Consider the following 21,024-nt stretch of genomic DNA (forward strand, 5'->3'; position numbering starts at 1 on the left):
ATTGGTATTCACTTTTCGATCACGGCCAGTGTAGTCAATATTAAGATGAATAACGAAGAACCGCCGGCCGGAGTGGCCGTGCGGTTCTAGGCGCTACAGTCTGGAGCCGAGCGACCGCTCCGGTCGCAGGTTCGAATCCTGCCTCGGGCATGGATGTGTGTGATGTCCTTAGGTTAGTTAGGTTTAATTAGTTCTAAGTTCTAGGCGACTGATGACCTCAGAAGTTAAGTCGCATAGTGCTCAGAGCCATTTGAACCATTTTTTTGAACGAAGAACCGTGCACGAAGGTGGTTACCTGCGCTGCCGGCAAACCATAGTTCAGGCACTCAGATGGTCATATCGGCGCTGTTACCGTTGAACAAGCCGGTCTAGGCATGAGAACCTTTCGGGTATTCGAGCTACCTTTTGAGGTACCCGCCGTGTCCGTTATCTCCGCTCTTAAGCCGTACGGAACTGTCACTAGCCACGTGGCTGAGAAGTGGCAGACTTTTACAACGTATCCCATACTCAACGGAGCAGGACAGCTCAAAATCGAACTGACGAAGCATGTTCCTTAATACTTAAACATTGCCGGTTGTGCAGTTATGTACGATGGAGAACCGCACATATGCTCAGGATGCGGACAAAAGGGGCATCTCGCTCTGATTGTTTGCAGCGGCGGATCGCCCAGAATCCTTCAGGAGAAGCGGTACATGATGATCTTCCATCGATTCTACCAATTACTTAGGCTCAAGTGACGGTACCTACGACGTCTGGCGCACAAGTGGCGCCACCTGCGACGGCGGGTGCTAAGGATCTGGATACGTTACTACTGCAGCCAGATGGACCCGTTATTGATGAGGCACATTCCGTGCGCTCTATTCAGACGGAGTCTCCAAATAAACCTGAACAGCAACTGTCACCGGACAACGAGCGGATGGATGTTCATCCACGAGTCGTGCCAACCCAGGCTTTCCTCTCTGAAAGTGCTGAAGAGTCGGATCTGCATTCACATTCACATTCTGCTTCCAGAAGAATCGTTTGTCCCACAAGCACAAGAAATGCCGACGAACACCGTCTGACCACTGCCTCTTGTGGACAGATACAAACGATCGCACTGATTTGAACAGTGTCGTGGATGCCCATGCTCCGGAGGCGTCGACCGACATTGCTCACTCTTTAGGAACTGAGACGATGGGCTTTACTTATCCTGGACAACCGTGTGTAGATGGAGAGAGCGATGGAACACCGTTGCAGCTGAGAGGAATCACAACAAGGGCCTCTTTGGTAGCCGATGAACCACGCCGACAGCCGTGGGCGGACGACGTGGAAGACGACTCTTTGGTGGGCACATCACATCCAGAAGAGGGGGAGTTACATAATCCTCCCCATCTCCTGCGGGCAGCATGATAATAAAACGTCAGGGTGGCGTGGGGGTGACCAAACCCGCCGCCACTGCGTACGCCGATGACTACCGCTGCCTTCGTGGGCGAACGACAGTCATATCGATTTGCGACAATTAACATCAATATTATCTGGTAGCGCGAGAAGCTGTCATTGCTACGCGACACGCTTTTTGCGGCCGATATTGACATGACCTTATTGCTGGAGGTATACACTATGTGATCAAAAGTATCCGGACACCTGGCTGAAAACCACTTAAAAGTTGGTGGCGCCCTCTATCAGTAATGCTGGAATTCAATATGGTGTTGGCCCACCTTTAGCCTTGACGACGGCTTCCACTCTCACAGGCATACGTTCAATCTGGTGCTGGCAGCCCATTCATCACGGAGTGTTGCACTGAAAAAAGGTATCGATGTCGGTCGGTGAGGCCTGGCACGAAGTAGGCGTTCCAAAACATCCCAAAGGTGTTCTATAGCATTCAGGTCAGAACTCTGTGCAGGTTACTCCATTACAGGGATGTTATTGTCGTCTACCCAATCCGACGCAGGCCATGCATTATGATGATGATAAGGACAACACAACACCCAGTCCTTGAGGGAAGAAAATCTCCGACCCAGCCGGGAATCGAACCCGGGCCGTTAGGTATGACATTCCGTCGCGCTGACCACGCAGTTACCAGGGGCGGACACGATCGTGTTGAAAGATGCAATCGTCATCCCTGAATTGCTCTTCATCAGTGGGAAGCAAGAAGGTGCTTAAAACATCAATGTAGGCCTGTGCTGTGATAGTGCCACGCAAAACAACAAGGGGTGCAAACCGCCTCCATGAAAAACACGACCACACCATAGCACCACCGCCTCCGAATTTTACTCTTAGCAGTACACACGCTGGCAGATGACGTTCACCGGGCATTCGCCAGACCCACAGCCTGCCATCGGATCGCCACATTGTGTACCGTGATTCGTCACTCCACACAACGTTGTCCACTGTTAAATCGTCCAATGTTTACGCTGGGTGGCTTATCAGCCGCTCCACCGTGAAATCCAAGTTTTCTCACCTCCCGGCTAACTGTCATAGTACATGCAGTGGATCCTGATGCAGTTTGGAATTCCTGTATGACGGTCTGGATAGATGTCTGCCTATTACACATTACGAGCCTCTTCAACTGTCGGTGGTGTCTGTCAGCCAACAGACGAGGTCGGCCTGTACGCTTTTGTGCTGTACGTGTCCTTTCACGTTTCCACTTCACAATCACATCGGAAATGGTGGACCTAGGGATGTTTAGGAGCGTGGATATCTCGCGTACAGACGTGTGACACCCAGTCACCCATTCGAAGTCCGTGAGTTCCGCGGAGCGCCCCATTCTGCAGTCTCATGATGTCTAATGGCTACTGAGGTCGCTGATATGGAGTACTTGACAGTAGGTGGCAGCACATTGCAACTAATATGAAAAACGTTTGTTTTTGGGGGTATCCGGATATATTTTTAAATCACGTAGTGTAATATACTGTGTATAAAATTGTATAAAAGTTTTCAGAAAAACAAATGAGATAATACTGACCTGTCTAAAATTCGAAAAATAATACTGGTATCGACAATTACTGTTGAGAAAAAGGACACACTAAATGCATATTACACGCGTCGGATACAGGCAGTGGCGTCCCAATCAGGATGGCCGGACGCGGGATTGGACTGTTGTCCTCCCGAGCACTGGACTAGCATTCGGGAGGACGATGGTTCAAACCCGCGTTCGGCCATCCTGATTTAGGTTTTCCATGATATCCTCAAGTCGCTCCAGGCAAATTCCAGGATGGTTCCTTTGAAAGGGCACGGCAGACTTCCTTCCCGATCCTTCCTTAATCCGATGAGACCGATGACCTCGCTGTCTGGTCTCCTCGCCCAAACAATCCAGCTCAACCCAATAATTCTCAAAGAAGGGTTAATAGCCTCCAATATACGTTACCTACCGAATGCCAGGGGCATGGCGCTTACAGTCCAAGGGATACACCTCGTCAATGTTTACGCACCGTTCGGTACTAGCTAGAGGCGTGAACTCTGGAATTATGCCAAGGTAAGCTAGGCCATGGTGATTTTGGGGGGCGGGGGGGGGGGGGGGGGGGGTGTGTTTCAATTGTACACAATCTCTCAAGGACCAAATTCCTCAGCATTTACCATGCCCAGCCCTTGGTGCTGTCATTCGGGAGCTCGCGTTGGTAGACATTTGGAACATCATCTAAGCTGAAAAAACAGGGTTTCACGCACTTCACGGAGCATTCGTCTAGCTGGATTGGGAGGATATATACCTCTCGCCCTCTGAGGGGTGCGGTCACGGCAGCCGAGCTGTGGCCAGCAGCATTTACTGACGACACTGGTTACATCTGTACCATCAAGCTTCGGCGCCAACAAGTGTGGCGCAGCCGCAGCCAGCGGAAATTTAAGGCCTCTCACCTGGCTTCACCAGAATGTCAAGTGGCAGTGGGAGATACATAGAGACTGCGCCAACGACTACGAGGAGCGTATAAATCTGCTTTACAGTGGTGGCTGGAATGTGCTAAGCCGAACCTTCGAGGTACCTTGAAGAATTTTGGTAGGGAAGCTGCAGCATGGAGGTACAGTACTACAGAGTTCTACTACGCCTACCTCAGGGAGTTTTCCGTTATGCTCCCATCACCAGACCGCCAGATGACTGTCAACCAAACAAAAGCGAAGATTTTGAAGTTGACGCGTGAACACCTGGAAGGGACCATTATTCGTACATGACAAACTGTCTGAATCGCCAACGAACGCCTCTCCATGTACCATATAGCCATGAAAAGAAAGCGCAGACACAGGACATTGATCGATGAGGTGACGACAGAAGATGGCGTCCGTCACGTCACGCAAAGAGACATAATCAATGCATACTTTACCCATTATTCTCATCTGTAAGCGAAGACGAGATGTGATCCAGAGATCATTACTGCTGTCGCTGGTATGAAGCACGCAATGGTTACTCCGGAACTTCAACAGGAACTGCTACAACCGGTGAGTGAAGTAGTGTTCGATGCTACAGGAAAAGGGGCACCCAGTAAGTCACCGGTAACGGAAATAGATGACTCTGAATATTGGCACGGGGATGACACCTGCAAGCGTCATACCACTCATACTGTGCGATAAAATCCGCTGTCTTTGTATAGACTTCACGGAAGACATCTCACGCACTACGACCATTAATTATCGGAGCCTCTTGCAACACATCCGTGCTGGACTTGTGGATCATCCTTTGAATTTGTTAACGTCTATCAGGCATCACGAATTCCGCATGTAGTGCAAACACTACCGATGCCTAAACACACAGCTCGGAGCATCATGGCGGCATTCGGTTCCTTTGTCAGCGCTGGAATGATATTTAAGGTTGGATACGACTCCGTCACTCTTCCTAAAAAAAAACTGGGCGGACTTGGCCTTGGAGCAGTATCTCTATACATTAGTATGTCCCTCAAGCTTTGGCAACGATGCTCGACCAGCCTCTCGGGCCTACTGATTGAGGCTCTGGCACGATATTCCCTTGACCCTCCGGTGGCGCTTACTGAGATATCGGTGCCATTTCCTACTTTGGGTGTTTTATCTGTACTAGCTACCTACAGGACGTTGTCCCCGTCTCTCACCTACCAACAGCCAGTGACATCTACCGCACACTAATTCGCCGCCGGTCGCCTAATGTCGTTGAACTGACATGTCCTACCGGGCGTTAGAACGTAGTATGGCGCACTGTCAACGCGGTAACGCTCAATTCAGGTGTACCTTAGACCTGGTACTTGACGGTGAACAGAGAGAGTACATAGGATCCATCGTGCAGATTCGCCTTTATGTGTGAACTGCAACGTCCAGGATACAGACGAACAGCGGCTTCATTGTGAGCCGGCGGAAGAGACCTTGTATTAAGTGCGTAAAATTTTGGCTCTCTTCTTACTTATGTTTCCCTCTTATGTCGATTCTCGCACTCTCCTCTACCCGGACGCTGTGTATTACCCGAGGACGAAGCACAACGCTGTCACGTGGATCAGATGTCACGCGATTCATTATTTATTTTGAGCTGGCGTCATAGAATTCATGGATTTTTGGAACTATTTAAACGATCGTCAGTGTGCTAATGTGAAGAACCCTAAGTACAGTCAATACTTTCCGAACTTCTTGCGGAACATCTTCCACGATCCGCCCCGTAACTTGATTATACATCACAGGAGATAAATTTGATACATTCACACAAGGAGACCAACAGATAACTGTACCTACACGGCATTACAAGAAGGCATGCCATGAAAATGGGGCGGTTGCGTCGATAAATTATCGACACACGTGCGTGTTACAGAGGTGTAGCTTTTTGTTTGGTTTTCTTTCTTACAGAGACAAGTCACCGAAGAGGCAAATTTATTTTTTGTTAGTAAATAAATGAATATTCTCGTATTGCCATTTATCCCTTCCACATGTTCCTGTTTGGCGACGGAGACCTCGTGGCCAGGCCTCGTACAGTGACCCCTGCCTACTTTGTCCCCAAGACCATTCCTTCTATTTCAAAAAAAACAAAAACGTTTTGGGCTGTTAAAAGTACTCTGCGATAGTATCTCGCATCTTAACGTCTCTTTACCGAGCGAGGTGGCGCAGTGGTTAGCACACTGGACTCCTATTCGGGAGGACGACGGTTCAAACCCGTCCCTGGCTATCCTGATATAGGTTTTCCGCGATTTCCGTAAATCGATCAGGCAAATGCCGGGATGGTTCCTTTGAAAGGGCACGGCCGGTTTCCTTCACCATCCTTCCACAATCCGAGCTTGTGCTCAGTCTCTAATGACCTCGTTGTCGACGGGACTTTAAACACTAAAAATGGTTCAAATGGCTCTGAGCACTATGGGACTCAACTGCTGTGGTCATCAGTCCCCTAGAACTACTTAAACCTAACTAACCTAAGGACATCACACACATCCATGCCCGAGGCAGGATTCGAACCTGCGACCGTAGCAGTCGCACGGTTCCGGACTGCGCGCCTAGAACCGCGAGACCACCACGGCCGGCGTTAAACACTAATCTCCTCCTCTAAACGTCTTAATCGTCATACGGCGATTACAGTTGGTCTTCTATAAAACATTTGCTGTTACATACTACGAACACAGAAATGGAAGTACAATCGTTTCCATTGGTCAGCTTCTAAAGAAACCTTTAGCACATCGTGGACGCTAATTGTTTCACAGTACTGCATGTACTACAGTCAAAACTTTTTTTTTCTGTGTACCCTCCACCCAATGATCCCATCGATTAATACCTCCTATTATTCTTGCCACGTTCAGGTCCATTACATTTAATTAGGGCGTTATGCCACCGGTAGGACTAGCAACGTGCTTTGCAAATAATTTCGATGGGACCATTGGGGGGGGGGGGGGGGGGGGGCACACACAGAAAACAGTTTTGTAATCTAGTAGACGCAGTGGTGCGAAACAATTCGCGTCCACGAAGTGCAAAAGGCTTCTTTAAAAGCTGACCAATGAAAACCATTGTGCTTCAGTTCCTGTGTTCATAGTACAAACTGGTAATGTTTTGTGCAAGATCCACTGTAATCGCTGTATGATGAATAAGACGCCAGATACCGTACCGCGCAGACTACTACTAGCAAATAAAAACAAATAAGCCTCGACCCAGAATCGAACCCTCGACCTTTGCTTTGCTATGCTATTCCGAAACACTATTCACTGCACAAACTGCGCAGCACTGCTGTATCTGCGAACAGAGGTACTTACCGTACACGTGGCTACGGTGTTGCCAGATTGTCCATCTTTATTGCCCGAAATATGCGCAGGACGAAATTTTGTGAGAGACATTTTCGTTCGTAGTGCCAGTATGGGAGGAATCACGCTGCGAAGTCAGAATGCGCGAATTTTTTGTCACCCTGTATACGACCTTCCAATTAGTCTGACGAGTACTGACCAAGTGGACGCACAGCTTAAAAAACGGAAAGCACATCTGGCGATGCCACATTCTCCATCCCGCCCTGTGTGAAACGTATCACAGAGCCGCCTTATTAGTTGCACACGACTAGAATACGAGGTGTTATCTAGTACTGTCCGAAATTTGAATCGTCGTGACAAGTGTCCACGAGCTGAGTGAATTGGCTAGATGTTCGAGAGCATATTTCCATCGTCGTGCTTCCGTATGTTTGCGGTTTTTTATAGCTGACGTGAAATAGCAACTTTTTTGTATAATATTTTACTTTAAACTAGGGAAAACTGCTGCAGAAACGCACTAAATGCTGACGGAAGTTTATGGAGACAACGATTTAATTAGACGCATACTTAGAAATGGTATAAACGTTTTAAAAAAGAGCGAAGATGAACTGATAATGATGATCATTTGGCTCTACCGTAAACCGGCATCACATCAAAAAAAGACTTCCTGGTAGGACAAAACTGTGTGGCAGACCGGGACAGAATACTAAGACCTATAACTTTCACTGGGAAGTGCTCAATGACTGCGCTATGCAACGACAACACACGACCAGCCCTCTCAGCTTTATTTCCGCCGCTGTCTGATCTTCTACCTTCCAGACTTGACAGAAATTCCCCTGTATCCTTGCGGGACTAGCAGCCCCAGGTTGAGGCTAAGCTATGTCTCCGCTATATCCTTTCTTCCAGAAGTGTTACTCCCGCTACGTTTCAGGAGAACTGGTGTGAAGTTCGGAAGGTAGTAGATGAGACATTGGCGGAAATAAAGCTGTGAGTATGGATAGCAAGTCGTGCTTGGGTAACTCAGTCAGTGAGCACTTTCCCACGAAAGGCAATGGTCCCAGGTTGGGGTTCCGGTCTGGCGCACAGTTTTAGTTGGCCAGGAAGTTTCAAAGCGCTAGACACCAGAAAGTGAAGGATCTGATCCCCAAACCAGACAGACAACCCAACATTTCTGCAACAACTTGAGAACAAACAAGGATCCAAGGTTGAGTTCTGGAGGGGAGGTCAGAGTTTCGTACCACCACCCCCACCACTCGCCTTGCCTCCACCCACGCCCCAAGTATAAGATACTGTCATTTCCCCTTTTATCATGTCACAGTTGTATGGGATTTACTAATAACAATGACATGTATAAAACGTTTTAATATAGTAACTTACTTACATAAGTACTTAGAACATCCCCTTAGCACAAATTAAAAGAACAATAATTTACACGTATCGAAGTGTGTAGTCTACATTATTTCACTTTATACTGTGACTGTGAATACATTTGTTCAGGCTGTGGCTGTGCGAACATGTAAATGAGAAGAACGCTTTTCGTTTCAGTCACTTACGTGTACAGTCAGGTAATTTAGTGTTTTTAAGCGGAGGGTCTTCCCTTTTTCACCTTCCTGTGGTTCCATGTGGGCTCAAAAATCGTGTCGGATTTCTTGTCGACAGCACGTATGACTAGCCTGTCAACAAACCCTCTTGTGTGACTGAAATGTTATAGAAAACCCATCGAACTGGGCTAGTTCTCAAGCAAGCAACAGAAAAATGCCCTGTGTTAAACATAGTTTCTAATTTGGTAGAATTCCTTGCCATCTTAAAATTGTTTCCATGCTCCTTTATTTTCCGAAAAATATCTAAGAATCTTGGATGCCGACGGCCTTGCCGCAGTTGTAACACCCGCTTCCAAGAGATCACAGAAGTTAAGATCTGCTGCGCTTGGCTACCACTTAGGGCTGGGAGCGTTCCACATGTCCCTCTATATCCGCATTCAATGATGCCTGTCGACTGTGAAGATGACACGGCGGGTGGTCGGTACTGTTTGGTCTTTCAAGGCGTGTTCGGACGGAGTTCAGTTTAGTTCATCTAAGAATCTTGGACTGACCCGCCAGACAGGCGAGCACGTTAAAGTGTCACTTCTGTGATTCGAGGAGGCGAACCTGCCGCAGAACGAATCCGCCTCTCGGGTTAGCGACGAGGGCTTGTGAGCCGGCCAACCTTGATGACCTTTTTAGGCAGTTTCTCGCATCGTGCTGGTAGCCTCGTCCCACCTCAGATACACGGTACCCAAAAAATTAGAACATGTTCTTACATTTCGCTATGAGATTTACTCTAGTCGCAGACAGATGGGGTACACAGATTCCATTGAGGAAGGAGAGGGAGGGGAGGGAGGTGGGGGGAGGGCGAGAGTGATGCCGACAAGAAGGGCATCGGGCCACCAGCTATCACAACCCATATAATAATGCTGACCCCGTACAAGAAACGGGAAAAGGCAGTAAAACACAAATACGATCTTCGAAAATTGATACACGTAAAAATATAAATGCTTTTACGAGGTCATGAACGAAGAGGTTTTTTCTTGCCACGGAATATGACAACGTCAAATCATTTTGTATTCTCGGAATTGGTATTTTTATATACTGGGTAAACTGTTGAGCATGGAGGATTTACACACTAACGGTGGCGAGGGCGGTAGTCGTAAAGTCACCTTCCACATCCTTCAAATTTTAGTTCTGGTTTGCAGAGGGGCGACATATGTTTAGTCAGCTAAATTCGGAAATACCTAATGGCTGGTAGGATGAAAGATTCAACTTCACATTTATACATTGTAACTTATTCTGGGAGGACATTTCCTTCCAAAGCTATGATGATGGCACCTGTACAATTACCTGTTCCCAACGGGAGGGGAGGAGGCTAAGTTTTGGTGCAAAACTTTTTGGCAGCGGTTTAAGTTTACCCACAGATTCTTTATCCCGTTTCCAAAAAGGAAAGTTTTGTGTTGAATCCCATTTCCAAAAATTAAAGTTTTGTGTTGAATCTTCTCGTTTGTAACAGCCTAAGCACTACATACAGTGCACTGTACGATAAAGTAATTATCAACAATCTATTTTTAATACACTTAAAACAACAAACTATTTATCTAATATTATAGCTAATCTAGCTTCCACTAATTCATGTTTTGTTTGCATTTCAGGTGAGTGAACGCAACATAATCACCAGCAGATAAACAGTGGTGGAAGGTATAGTGCCCATTTCACTTCCTTACAAACTTTCATATAGAGACTGATGTTTATATACTATTGACGAATATATGTTTACACCAATGTAGTCAGATAATTTGTATGCTGAAGACAGAGTTCATTCATATCGAACTTGGTGGCAAAAAAGTCCAAACATGAACCTAATGTTCACGTTTCTAAAACCCAACGCTATAGTAATCAGCTTTCTTAATTGTATCACTATAGTTACTGATAAAATATCAAGCTACAGCTTTATAATTATTCTTTCGATAAACAAAATGAATATGAAAAAAAAAAGCTTCTAGCGCGCTTCAAACTGAAAGTTTGCTGTGTCAGTTTTCCGTTACGGCAGTGAGACCAGGAGAATCAATGCGAAAGAACCGAAGAACTGAGAGTTGCTCAGCGGGAAATGAAGAGCCAGGTAAACTAATTAATGGATCAGGGAACCGACTGAATTGAAGATGAAATTATGAATTTAATGAAAATGGCGTAGAGGTGAGCGGGAGTTTTAGCAAAATGAGCACTCCAAGGAAATCCTTTGCTACATTGCAAAGGATAATAAATGTTAGGAAACCGTTTTTCCGACATGGAGAACCCAATCACAGTAAAACCATCCTGGAAAGTTAGAATTGCAGCGAACCCCGTTGTGTGTCTTCCTCCATATAAACGGACCCCTTTGCCAGGAGCACACTACGAAAGTGTGTCGCAGTGGAGGGAGACGTATGTAATACAGTGTATTCATAGAAAATAGACATTCTAGACGAAATGGGAAATTGGTGTGTGACCACAAATGAAAGAATAGAAACCTAAGTGAAATGTCTGACTTCAGGAACATACTAATATTCACAAATGTAAATTCAGTACGTTTCAAACAAAAAGCACATGTCTAAGTTCGGTTTGCGCGCGCGTCTCTGTCTGTCTGTCTGTGTGTGTGTGTGTGTGTGTGTGTGTGTGTGTGTGTGTGTGTTGTCTATTTCCGACGAAGGCCTTGTGGGCCGAAAGCTTACTTTCTGTCTGTCTTTTTGTTGTGCCTATCTGCGACTCAGCACCTCCGCTGTATGACGACTAGTAACTATCCTTTTTATAATACTATTACATTCTATCCTGGATTACCCATTGTTTAGTTTTCCTAAGTCGCGTTACACGCACGTCGAGGTTGTAAAGGCCACACAGATAGGCAAAATTTTACAAGGAAACGCAAGACAAGAAAATATCAATTTAGAAATTAATAAAAAAACGAAAATGTACCAGTGTTTTTAAATTTTCTTAGTATTGTTTCTTAGTTTCTTGATAAGCCAAACACCATTTTCGTTGCAGAAATATCACCCGTTCAGTAAAATCCGAATCGTCATCATCATCAGCAGCAGCAGCAGCAACAGCCACTTGCCCGCCGATAATACAGCCCTATTCCAGACTTACGCATACGTTACAATCTCCAGGATTTTACATCAGTTTTGTCGTTTGTCCTGCTTCTCACTTTGTGCCATCAATCCCTCTTCCATTAGGTAGTCCTCTGGGTCTCCCCCTATCACACAGAATCCAACACAGAATCTCTTTAGACCACACCCCGTCATTACATCTCGTTGTATGCACAACCCATGTCAGTTTCAATTTCACAGCATTCACTGTCATGTCTTCAATTCCTGTCTTTTCTCTTGTTCATTGGTTTGTTTTTCCGGCCCTTCTTGATATACCCATTTTGCATATTTCAAGTACTTAAAGGGCAATCGTCAAATTTTGAAATGTGTGGTCATATAACCTCCATGATTTACTAACATGATTTTGGCAGCATGCACTGGTTGTAGACATTCCATTTAAGGCAGCTAGTGAATTAACTTCTGAATACATCACTTCCCAAATGAAATCCAATGTTTTTACGCTTCTGTTCATTTTTTGAGTAACTCTCCTTTTGTTGCGTTGCTTGCGGCTATCCCGAAGGGCTTGTAAATATGTTTCTCGGGTGAAAGATAGGGTCTAGTTGTGATATTTCCACAATATTTCGTTGGTGCAGCTGGTCGAAATCTTCGGTGTGCGTTGAACATACTGCTGAGTTAGTGGCCGAAGCCTTCTGTTTATGCGAGTCGGGGAGGGAAAAAAAAATACGCAGACGTGAACGCGCCAAGATCGGTGACCAATAGCGCAGATATCCCGATCGAAAACAAGACAGTGAATGACGCCACCGGTCGGACGATGAACGCACGCGCAGAGGCTGTCAGTCAAAACGTGCGGTGCCGTCGGCCGCCCCAGCGCTCTTTGTCGGGAGCCGCCTGGCGATGGACAAGGCAAATTTACAGCGGGTTCCAGAAGCTACGTTGAATATTGTATATTTTATTTATCCGTCATATCAATTATCGCCTCCCTCCACCCCCTTATCATCTTTGTTTTCCCCTTAGATCAGATGATGGCAGCCTAAGACTATCGAAACCGGCCATTTTTGAGCACTAAAAGTGACTACAATGCGATCGCGGCGTATTAAGTGTGTTCATTTGCAGCCATACTCATCGCCCCACAGCACAGAATGTGCACCTTAAAAGACGTGTCAATGTTGGCGTGTGTCCATGCTCGCCGTTTCCATACGAATATCTACACTTGAGAACCAAAGAAACTGGTACACCTGTCCAGTATCGTGTAGGGCCCCCGCGAGCACACAGAAGTGCCGCAACACGACGTAGCGTGGACTCGACTAATGTCTGAAATAGTGCTGGAGGGAACTGGAACCATGAACCCTGCGGGGCTGTCCATAAATCCGTAAGAGTACGAGGGGATGGAGATCTCTTCTGAACAGCACGTTGCAAAGCATCCCAGATATGCTCAATAATATTGATGTCTGGGGAGTTTGGTAACCAGCGGAAGTGTTTAAACTCAGAAGAGTGTTACCGGAGCTAATCAGTAGCAATTCTGGACGTGTGGGGTGTCACATTGTCCTGCTGGAATTGACCAAGTCCGTCGGAATGCACAATGGACATGAGTGGATGCAGGTGACCAGACAGGATGCTTACGTACGTGTTACCTGTCAGAGTCGTATCTAGACATATCAGGTGCCCCATATCACTCCAACTGCACACTCCCCACACCATAACAGAGCCTCCACCAGCTTGAACAGTCCATTGCTTGCATGCGGGTAAATGGATTCATGAGGTGTCTCCAAACCTGCACCCGTCCATGCGCTGAATACAATTTGAAACGAAACTCGTCCGACCGGCCAACATGTTTCGAGTCATCAACGGGCCCAGGCGAGGCGTACAGCTTGGTGTCGTGCAGTCATCAAGGATACACGAGTGGGCCTTCGACACCGAAAGCCAATATCAATGTTTCGTTGAATGGTTCGCACGCTGACACTTGTTGATAGCCCAGAATTAAAATCTGCAGCAATTTGCGGAAGGGGAACGTGTCACGTTGAACGATTCTCTTCAGTCGTCATTGGTTCTGTTCTTGCAGGATCTTTTTTCGGCCGCAGCGAAATTTCATGTTTCACCGGATTCCTGATGCGGTACACTCGTGAAATAATGGTACGGGAAAATCCCTACGTCATGGATATCGCGGAGATGCTGTGTCCCTTCGCTCGTGCGCCGACTGTAACACCACGTTCAAACTCAATTAAATCTTGAGAACCTGCCGTTGTAGCAGCAGTAACTGATCTAACAACTACGCCAGACACTTGCGTCATATAGGCGTCGCGGACCGCAGTGCCATATTCTACCTGTTTACATGGCTCTGTATTTGAATACGCATGCCTGTACCAGTTTGTTTGGCGCTTCAGTGTATGCTGTAACTACAGCGTCATCCCTTGTACAACCGACAGTTCTTTGTGGCCGCTGTGATTTTAACATGACGAGCACTTGATCCCATGCTGTGCTAAGTTGGTATGCTGTGTCCCTGTACAGCAAATTAGTCGAGCTTCGAATTTCCACTGTTTCTTTAATAGCTCTGTCCCAGTACGAAGCTGTCGACGAGAGAGTTTTGGGGTTTCAGTATTCCGTACTGTGTACTGTACTGTGACAATGCTCGGTCACTGTAGATTCCTCTCGCTGATCCAGAAGTGTGTGTCGTCAATGTTTGAAGGCATCTGTCCTCCACGATGGGACAAGTTTGTTCAGTGTATGACGTTGCCCAGCTACATGGAATCTTACAGACACCAGGCCTTCTCAAACGAAGATCGTCTTTTACTGAGCCTAAAGGAGCTCCGAGTTTCATTGGCGGAAGTAAGACGCAATTAACTTTGTTCCTCCAGTAATCTTCATATTTTCGAAGAAACACCACCGGCGTATGGCAAGACGACCATTCCTCTTTGTTCTTTACTTTCTTCCAGCTGTTCATTTTGTCTGACAACCGCCGGGCGTCAAGCACGGCAAATTTCCTTTTCAGAATATATATACTTTAATGCGGTATAGATATAGCGAAGCTCATAGTTAGGGCTCATGCTCTGTGGACCATCTTCTTAAACGCGTCACCTTGTTGTGCAGGACGGTGCCAGCTGGGGGCTGTAAGTGTGATCCGTGTGTGTAAGTTTACAGTACACAGCGTGAGGCAAGGTTGCATCACCTAAATTCTCTTCATTGGAATACAGAGTTTGCGATGGAGGTGGAGAAAAACGGCGAACTACCTTTCATGTACGTGTTGGTGCAGGCAAAAGAAGATGGCACCTTGGGTTACGACGTGCTTAGGAAGATGGTCCACAGAGCACGAGCCATATCAGATTCAGACAGCTTATCTGATTAGCTACGCCACATCCATACCGTGTTTTTAGAGGGTGCATAATCTGAGCGAAATATTCGCCGTGCTTGACGCCCAGCGGGTGTCAAAGTGAGGAGCTGGAAGAAAGTGAAGAACAAAGAGGAACGGTCGTCTTGCCATACGCAGGCAGCGTTTCTCCGAAAATAGATCATTGGAGGAACGTAAATGCGTTTTTCATTCGCCAACGAAACTCGGAGCTCTTATAGGCTAAGTAAAATATGATGATGATTTAAGAAGGCCTGGTTTCTATATGATTCCCTGTAGCTGCGGAACGTCGTACACTAAACAAACTTGTCGCACTGTGGAGGACAGATGCGTCGAACATCGACGACACACACATCTGTACGAGCCAGAGAAATCAGCAGTTGCCGAGCATTGTCTCACCCTGTATGTAATACGGAAACACCAAAAGTTTCTCGTCGACGTCTTCGTACTGGGTGAGCGTTATTAAAGAAACAGTGGGAATTCGAAACTCTACTAATTTGCTGAACAGGGACACAGCATACCGACTTATTACAGCATGGGATCAAGCGCTGGTTATGTCAAAATCACAGCGATCGCGAAGGAGGACTGTGCATCGTACAAGGAATGACGCTGCGGTGACAACATCGATGTTTGGATGACAACGGCGAGGATGGGCATACGCCAACGCTAACACGTAAATCTGTGGGCGGCTCCTGACAGAGAGCGGTGAGGCGGCAACGGCAGCGCGCAGTTGGACTGACAGGCTCGGCACGTGCATGTAAGTGTAAGATGCTGGTTCATCGGCCGATAGGTGGTGTATTTCTCTCTCTCTCTCTCTCTCTCTCTCTCTCTCTCTCTCTCTCTCTCTCTCTCTCTCTCCCCCCCTCTCTCCCTACAGTTCAGGATATATGTGCTGATAGTCACCGAATTTGGAGCGCTCACGCCTGCGTAGCTTCTCCTCAGACTGGCATAAATAGGGGGCTTTGGTCACAGTCTCAGCAGTGTGTTCGCCGTACCTGAAGATGTCGGTCAGTCGGCCGACAAAATATTGTGGAAATTCCACGAAGACGTCAGACATTTCGTCCGATAACCATATTTACAACATTTTATTCTTCTCAACTGTCTTAAGTATACGAAATCGTCAAGTGTTTCTATAATTTCTTCATTAATTTTCATTATCCTCGCCGGCCTGAGTGGCCGAGCGGTTCTAGGCGCTAAAGTCTGGAACCGCGCGACCGCTACGGTCGCAGGTTCGAATCCTGCCTCGGGCATGGATGTGTCTTGATGTCCTTAGGTTAGTTAGGTTTAAGTAGTTCTAAGTTCTAGGGGACTGACGACCGCAGCTGTTAAAGTCTCATAGTGCTCAGAGCCATTTTCATTATCCTCCTATCGGCATACAAATCTTTACTTTATCTTACTCTTATTGTAATTAGTCTTCAGGTGTGTAGCTAGACTTGCTCTGTCAAGTTCTGGACCGAAAGCAAACGAAACGTTACCATCTGAAAATGTAAGCTACACACATCAAAAAAAGGTTTGCATCACCCCGGTTCTTAGAACTCCCGAAGATAGACGTTTACTGTGGATATTGTATCGCAGACACAGTCCCTCTGACTGTTCAGAGACGTCACTAAACCCACCCAAAGATGTAAATAACCATGCATGAGCAGCACCTGTTACAAGAGAAGTGTCCAGGCGTCTCTGAGCGTTCCAAAACGATGTTGTTCGGACATAGAGGAGATGCAGAGAGACAGGAACTGTCGATGACATGCCTCGGTCACGCCGCCCGAGGCTACTACTGCAGTGGATGTCCGCTACCTACGGATTATGGCTCGGAGGAACCGTGACAGCAACGCCACCATGTTGAATAATGATTTTCGTGCAGCCACAGGACGACGTGTTACAACTTAAACTGTGCTCAATAGGCTGCATGATCCGCAAATTCACTCCCGACGTCCTTGGCGCGGCTTTGCAACCACGACACCATGCGGCGCGGTACAGATGGGCCCAACAACATGCCGAATGGACCCCTCAGGATTGGCATCACGTTATCTTCGCCGATGAGAGTCGCATATGCCATGAACTAGACAGTCGTCGGAGACGTGTTTAGAGGCAACCCTGTCAGGCTGAACGCCTTAGACACATTGTCCAGCGAGTGCAGCATGGTGGAGTGACCCTGCTGTTTTGGGGTGGCATTATGTGGGCCGATGTACGCCGCTGGTGGTCATGGAACGCACCACAGTAGCTGTACGATACGTGAATGCCAACTTCCGACCGATAGTGCAACCATATCGGCAGTATACTGGCGAGGCATTCGTCTTCATGGACGACAATTCGTGCTCCCATCGTGCACATCTTGGGAATGACTTCCTTCACGATAACGACATCGCTCGACTAGAGTGGCCAGCGTGTTCTCCAGACATGAACCCTTTCGAATAATCCTGGGACAGATTGAAAAGGGCTGTTTATGAACGACGTGACCCACCAACAACTCTGAGGGATCTACGCCGAATCGCCGTTCAGGAGTGGGACAATCTGGACCAACAGTGCCTCGATGAACTTGTGGATAGTATGCCACGACGAATACACGCATGCGTCAGTGCAAGAGGACGTGCTGCTGGGTATTAAAGGTACCGGTGTGTACAGCAATCTGGACAACCACCTCTGAAAGTCTCACTGTATGGTGATACAACATGCAATGTGTGGTTTTCATGAGCAATAGAATGGGTGGAAATGATGTTTATATTGATCTCTATTCCAATTTCCTGGTAATCGATGTGATGCAAAACGTTTCTTATGTGTGTATTAGAGATAACATCCACTTAAGATTATTTCTTCTTCATCACAGTTTAATTTGAAGAGCTGAGTGTGGAGAAGTAGTTTTGATGAAATGGAATATCCTCATAGAACTCCTTTCTCAATGCTGTACTTTTAATTGTCCTGATGTAACCGAATGGAAGCTGTAGCCGTCTCAAGTGCTGTGAAGCAGAGATCATTGTGGCAGCTTCAAACATTCACTCATAGTCTGTTAATCACCTATAAAGTGGTGTCTGAAATTCATTGTTCCTTTCTATAACATCGTCGAAAACCTGTGCGTGGACCATTTTAGTGTATCCACATCTAGTGAAAGCTTTTTCATTTCCCAGGTTAACCCTTCAATATTTCGTGTAGACGATTAGTAACGGTTTCTCCTACAAATCTACGTTCGGGTACACTTGGCTACCAGGGGAACGATTACCACGTCATTTGGCGAGGTCGATAGGACCCTGTTCCACATTAGCGACTCATAATTGATGGTCAAAACATTGAGAACTTCCCATTGCGAGATTGGTCGCCGTGAAGTGGCGTTGCGGGCACATGGCGCGGCAAGGAAAGCGTATAAGAGAAGCAGAGATTAATTATTCTATCTATCATACAGACCGCAAACAGGGAAATCCATGGACGTAAGTGATTGCGACAATGGATAGATAGTTATAATCCAGCTCCTCGGAGCGAGCGTCTGGGAAATGACGAAGCTGGTCGGCCATTCGTGTGCTAAGTTGTAAGTCTCTATGCAGAGTGGTTGAAAAACTATGAAACAGTGAGTGGGTGACAAGGTGTTGAACATCCATGCCTCATTGTAAAACGTGTGGGCTGGACGCTTACCACGTCTGTAAAGCAGGACAGGCAGCGATCTGTGGCGGATCTGATGACTGAGAACAACGATGGTGCAGACTCAAGTGTTTCGGACTACACCGTTCTGCGTACATCGTTGAACATTGGGCTTCGATACAGGTCATCTGCCTACCGTGCAGGCTTCTCGCAGGGAACAATCCACAAGCAGCTTCCAAGGCAATGTCCAAGGAAATCAAGCACGGGGAAGATAAAGTAAGGAAATTGATAGAGAAACGTTAATGGCGCCTCATGTGTTCATACAAAGGGCTATACGCGAGGGCCACAATTCTTTCCACAACCAGACACCAACGAAAAATCTTGCCATAAAATCCTAGGATTATCTGTGAAGCAATACACGTATCTAAAGCTTACGTACAGTTAAAACAGTCCGGTTCCGATACTGAAGACAGCAGGTCGAACGTTCAAACAATAACCCTGCATCAAAAAATGCATTCATTCGTGAGGATTCCACCAACATATCGCTATTGTACCACAACACGAACTCACAGAGACATAACACTGAAATATGCTCAATACTGAAAAACAATTATGCCTACAGAAATTGAACGGGGCACTAGGCGCTGGCTGAAATATTACGACATTTTCGTTCAGCGCAATGCAGACCTACCCCCTTCGCTCTGTCACATTTGTCGATAATTTCTTATGCAGCAAGGGATTATGCGTGGCTGTAAAGATCGCAGTCACTCCTGCGAACAAAAATGTCCAGACCAAGACGTACTGAATGACTGGCCAGTTTCACTTACATCCGTTTATTATAAGAACCTGAAGTACATTTTTAAGCTCGAAAGCTGTAACGGACCTAGAGGAGAAAAAAATTCTCTCAAAAAATGTTGCGTATAGCAAATGCAAGTTAACGGTTAGGAATCCCAACTGTTGGAGACCTTGGATGTTATACACCGTCCATCCAAAAAGTTCGGAGACCGATTTTAGTCCTGGTGTGTAAGTGACATCAGCGTAATGACTATAGTGCCAACTTAACTAACAACACGTAAACAACACATGTTCATTCGACCAGTCAATAGCGAGCAGACAGTGTTAAATACTGAACGTGCGACAGAAGTGTGTCAAATCGCAGTGGAGCAAAATCACTAAGTCAAGTGTTAAAGACAACATCTAGAACGTTTTCAAGGAGAGAAAAGTGTAAGAAAAGCTCGTCCCGCACATTTTGAATCCCAAACGAAAACGACGACGGGTCAAGGCCTGCGGCGGCTTGATTGAAATGCGAAACACGGCAATTCTTTTCTGCCGAAATCATTACGGGTGACGAGACTTGATAGTACCGATGCAAACCCAGCAGTAAAAAGGCTAAAAGCAGAAATTCACGTGAAGAGTCAACGCTTTGACAACATAACCGACATTCAAGGCAATGAGATGCGCGAGTTGAACAACATCCCGAAGAAGGTTTTTTCTGACACTTTCGCATGGTTGTATGGACGTTCTGCGCTTTCTTCTCAGGGGCAAGGGGGAGGGGAGGGGGGGGGAGGGAAAGACTTGTTAGGACTGTTAATGCACTCAAGATACAATAAATGTTTATAAAATATGATCAGCAGGCTTTCGATGCTGTTGTCTACTGGAGAATGTTCCCGTTCTATTATCTTCAGGAAAAGTAGAAAGAAATGACACAATTTCTATATCCTGTAATGAATGACAGCTCTCTTTAAATGTGGCTGTATTCGGAATAATCCTCATAACAAAGATGATACGTGGTAAACATCCTGAGTTCGTCACATAGTGTAAATATTAGAGGTAATACTAAGAATTGATATTAAATGGGATTGACACCTAAAATCAGTAGTGGGTAAGGCGTATGTAGGAAGCTGTGCACAAGGCGATAGTGCTACCTGTTCAAGTGTTTGGTGTCTGCATCAGTTACGGTTGACGAACGAATTCAGAGAAGCACTGCAACGATCGCAACACACCGCCCCAGCTCACATTTATGCGAATTTTGTTCATGTCGATGAATCACCAAGTATACTCCGTGGAATTTAAGGTAGAGCATGTCCCGTAGCAGTACTGACTCATGTTTTTAACATAGTTCTGTGCTTCCCTACATGGTGAACATTAATAAAACCGACAAACTGGAGGGACCGATTCCTGACCGGAAATGGAGGAAAAAAGGTCCTATGAACATTTGTCCTGAAATGAACGGTGTGTATGCAACGATAACAAATCGTCCTGGAACGCAGTAAAGAGTTGCATCACATCCACGTCACAACATATGTTCAAAGTGGCCTCCATGGGATTGCAGGTGATAGAGACAGTAGCAGTTGTTACGCAGGATACACTTA

The 21,024-nt window shown here is 46.4% G+C and overlaps 1 non-coding gene across 1 annotated transcript; it reads left to right on the plus strand.

Moving 5' to 3' along the window:
- The first annotated feature begins 6,012 nt into the window (after nucleotides 1–6,012).
- Trnar-ccu lies at nucleotides 6,013–6,085 on the plus strand. Its single transcript has one exon. It is a non-coding gene; the product is annotated as a tRNA-Arg (tRNA).
- The last annotated feature ends 14,939 nt before the right edge of the window (nucleotides 6,086–21,024 follow it).

Source organism: Schistocerca americana, chromosome X (genome assembly GCF_021461395.2).
Source record: "Schistocerca americana isolate TAMUIC-IGC-003095 chromosome X, iqSchAmer2.1, whole genome shotgun sequence".
Lineage (NCBI taxonomy): Eukaryota > Metazoa > Arthropoda > Insecta > Orthoptera > Acrididae > Schistocerca > Schistocerca americana.